Source organism: Triticum dicoccoides, chromosome 4B (assembly GCF_002162155.2).
Source record: "Triticum dicoccoides isolate Atlit2015 ecotype Zavitan chromosome 4B, WEW_v2.0, whole genome shotgun sequence".
NCBI lineage: Eukaryota > Viridiplantae > Streptophyta > Magnoliopsida > Poales > Poaceae > Triticum > Triticum dicoccoides.
Window position 1 is genome coordinate 54601199 of NC_041387.1, and position 4707 is coordinate 54605905.

Below are 4707 nucleotides of genomic sequence, written 5' to 3' on the forward strand. Positions count from 1 at the left end.
AAGGTTCTATTGACCCCCTACATGATTAGCCACCCGTTGGCATATGTCGAGGAAATACCACGACAAGAAGATCCAAGGCTTATAAGGTGTATGAAAGTGAATTATATAAAAAATGTCGCGGGAGTACTCCAACGATGCATATCTGAGGAGGAAGGCAAGCAGCTCCTTTCGGAGATTCACTCGGCATGGGCGGCCACCACGCCGCACCTCAGACCTTGGTAAGCAAGGCTTTCCAAGCTGGATTTTACAGGCCAACCGCTAGAGCAGACCCGAAGACACTAGTCCAAAGATGTGTTGGGTGTCAAGTTTTTGCAAATCAAAGTCACATGCCCACTGCGGCTCTTCAGACTATTCTGATCACTTGGCCATTTGCAGTTTGGAGGCTCAACATGGTCAGCACATGATACGTCTCCAATGTATCTATAATTTTTTGTTGTTTCATGCTGTTATATTATCATTTTTTGATGTTTTACAATCATTTCATAGCAATTTTATATCATTTGTTGGAAGTAACCTATTGAGTTGCTGTTTTTTTGCTTATTTTTCACATCGCAGAAAATCAATACCAAACGGAGACCAAATGCAGCAAAACTTTTTGGAGAATTTTTATGGACCAGAAGACACAACTTGGGCCAAAGAAGTACTAGAGGGGTGAAGGAAATATGCCCTAGAGGTAATAATAAAGTTATTATTTATTTCCTTATATCATGATAAGTGCTTATTATTCATGCTAGAATTGTATTAACCGGAAACTTAGTACATGTGTGAATACATAGACAAAACATAATGTCCCTAGTATGCCTCTACTTGACTAGGTCATTAATCAAAGATGGTTATGTTTCCTAACCATAGACATGTGTTGTCATTTGATGAATGGGATCACATCATTAGGAGAATGATGTGATGGACAAGACCCATTCGTTAGCTGAGCATTATGATCGTTTCAGTTTCATTGTTGTTGCTTTCTTCATGACTTATACATGTTGCTCAGACTATGAGATTATGCAACTCCCGAATACCGGAGGAACACCTTGTGTGCTATCAAACGTCACAACGTAAATGGGTGGTTATAAAGATGCTCTACAGGTGTCTCTGAAAGTGTTTGTTGGGTTGGCATAGATCGAGATTAGGATTTGTCACTCCATGTTTCGGAGAGGTATCTCTGGGCCCTCTCGGTAATTCTCATCATTATAAGCATTGCAAGCAATGTGACTAATGAATTAGTTGCAGGATGAAGTATTATGGAACGAGTAAACAGACTTGCTGGTAACGAGATTGAACTAGGTATGATGATACCGACGATCAAATCTCGAGCAAGTAACATACCAATGACAAAGGGAGCAATGTATACTGTTATGCGGTTTAACCGATAAAGATCTTCGTAGAATATGTAGGAGCCAATATGTGCATCCAGGTTCCGCTATTGGTTATTGACCGGAGATGTGTCTCGGTCATGTCTACATAGTTCTTGAACACGTAGGATCCGCATGCTTAACGTTCGATGATGATTTGTATTATGCGTTATGTGATTTGATGAAACGAAGTTTGTTCGGACTCCCGGATGAGATCACGGACATGACGAGGAGTCTCGAAATGGCTGAGACATAAATGTTGATATATTGGAAGGCTATATTCGGACATCGGAATGGTTCTGGAGAAGTTCGGGTATTTTTTGGAGTACCGGGAGGTTACCGGAACCCCCCGAGAGAAGTTATGGGCCTTATGGGCCATAAGAGGGAAGCACACCAGCCCACAAGGGGCTAGTGCGCCCCCCCTGGGAAGGAGGCCGGTTAGGACTAGGAGAATGCCCCCCTTTCCCTCTCCTTCTCCCTTCCCCCTTTCCTACTCCGTGTGGGAGGTGCAATCCTACTAGGAATAGGGAGTCCTAGTAGGACTCCATACCTTGGCGCGCCCCCTAGGGCCTGCTACCTCTTCCTCTCCCTCCTTTATATACGGGGGCAGGGGGCACCCTAGAACACACAAGTTGATCTTTTAGCCGTGTGTGCAGTGCCCCCCTCCACAGTTACACACCTTAGTCATATCGTCATAGTGCTTAGGCAAAACCCTGCGCCGGTAACTTCATCATCACCATCGCCCACGCCATCGTGCTGACGAAGATCTCCCTCGGCCTCAACTAGATCAAGAGTACGAGGGACGTCATCGAGCTAAATGTGTGCTGAACGCGGAGGTGTCATACGTTCGGTACTTGGATCGGTTGGATCGCGAAAACGTTCAACTACATCAACTGCGTTTACTAACGCTCCCGCTTTCGGTCTTTGAGGGTACGTGGACACACTCTCCCCTCTCGTTGCTATGCATCACATAGATAGATCTTGCGTGATTGTAGGGAATTTTTGAAATTACCGCGTTCCCCAAAAGTGGCATCCGAGCCAGGTCTATGCGTAGATGTTATATGCACGAGTAGAACACAAAGAGATGTGGGCAATAATAGTCATACTGCTTCCCACCAACGTCTTACTTTGATTCGGCGGCATTGTTGGATGAAGCGGCCTGGACCAACATTACATGACCACGTTCATGAGACTGGCTCTACCGACGTGCTTTTGAACAAAGGTGGCTGGCGAGTGTCTGTTTCTCTAACTTTAGGTGAATCGAGTATGACTACGTCCGGTCCTTGTTGAAGGTTAAAACAACATACTTGATGAAAAATCATTGTGGTTTTGATGCCTAGGTAAGAACGGTTCTTGCTAGAAGCCCGTAGAAGCCACGTAAAACTTGCAACAACAAAGTAGAGGACGTCTAACTTGTTTTTGCAGGGCTTGCAGTGATGTGATATGGTCAAGGCATGATGTGATATAAATTGTTGTCTGAGATGATCATGTTATGTAACAAAGTAATCGGCAACTAGCAGGAGCCATATGGTTGTCGCTTTATTGTATGCAATGCAATCGCCATGTAATTGTTTTACTTTATCACTAAGTGGTAGCGATAGTCGTAGTAACAATAGTTGGCGAGACGACAATGATGCTATGATGGAGATCAAGGTGTCGCGCCGGTGATGGTGGAGATCATGACAATGCTTCGGTGATGGAGATCATGAGCACAAGATCATGATGGCCATATCATGTCACATATTTTGATTGCATATGATGTTTATCTTTTATGCATCTTATTTTGCTTAGTTTGGCGGTAGCATCATAAGATGATCCCTTATTAAATTTCAAGGTATAAGTGTTCTCCCTGAGTATGCACTGTTGCTACAGATTGTCGTGCTGAGACACCACTTTATGATTGGGTGTGATAAGCACTACGTTCACATACAACGGGTGCAAGCCAGCTTTGCACACGCAGAATACTCGGGTTAAACTTGACGAGCCTAGCATATGCAGATATGGCCTCGGAACACTGAGACCAAAAGGTCGAGTGTGAATCATATAGTAGATATGATCAACATAGTGATGTTCACCATTGAAAGCTACTCCGTCTTGATACGTCTCCAACGTATCTATAATTTTTGATTGTTCCATGCTATTATATTATCTGTTTTGGATGTTTAATGGGCTTTAATATGATCTTTTATATTATTTTTGGGACTAACCTATTAACCAGAGGCCCAGTGCCAATTTCTGTTTTTTGCCTATTTTAGAGTTTTGCAGAAAAGGAATACCAAACAGAGTCCAAATGGAATGAGACCTTCGCGATGATCTTTCTTGGACCGAAAGAAAACCAGAAGACTTGTAGTTGAAGTCAGAAAAGCCATGATGCGTCCACGAGGCAGGAGGGCGCTCCCAGGGGGAGTAGGCGTGCCCCCACTCTCATGGGCCCCTCGTAGCTCCACCGACGTACTTCTTTCGCCTATATATATACTCTTATACACTAAAAACATCAGGGAGAGCCACAAAACCACTTTTCCACTGTCGCAACCTTCTGTACGCATGAGATCCCATCTTGGGGCCTTTTCCGGCGATCTGTCGGAGGGGAAATCGATCACAGAGGGCTTCTACATCAACACCATTGCCTTTCTGATGAAGCGTGAGTAGTTTACCATAGACCTTCGGGTCCATAGTTATTAGCTAGATGGCTTCTTCTCTCTCTTTGATTCTCAATACAAAGTTCTCCTCGATGTTCTTGGAGATCTATTCAATGTAATACTCTTTTGCGGTGTGTTTGCCGAGATCCGATGAATTGTGGATTTATGAACAAGATTGTCTATGAATATTATTTGGTTCTTCTCTGAATTCCTATATGCATGATTTGATATCTTTGCAAGTCTCTTCAAATTATCAGTTCAGTTTGTCCTACTAGATTGCTCTTTCTTGCAATGGTAGAAGTGCTTAGCTTTGGGTTCAATCTTGCGGTGCCCTTTCCCATCGAGGATAAAAGATGGGGTTTATATCATATTGCTTGAGTTTATCCCTCTACATCATGTCATCTTGCTTAATACGTTACTCCATTCTTATGAACTTAATACTCTAGATGCATGTTGGATAGCGGTCGATGTGTGGACTAATAGTAGTAGCTATAGAATAGTTTCAGTCTACTTGACACGAACGTGATGCCTATGTCATGATCATTGCCTTAGATGTCTTCATAATTATGCGCTTTTCTATCAATTGCTCAGCAGTAATTGTTCACCCACCTTAATACATGCTATCTCGAGAGAAGCCACTAGTGAATCCTATGGCCCCCGGGTCTCTTTTCCATTATATTGCATCTCTTTAAATCTCGTTTAATATTTTGCAATTT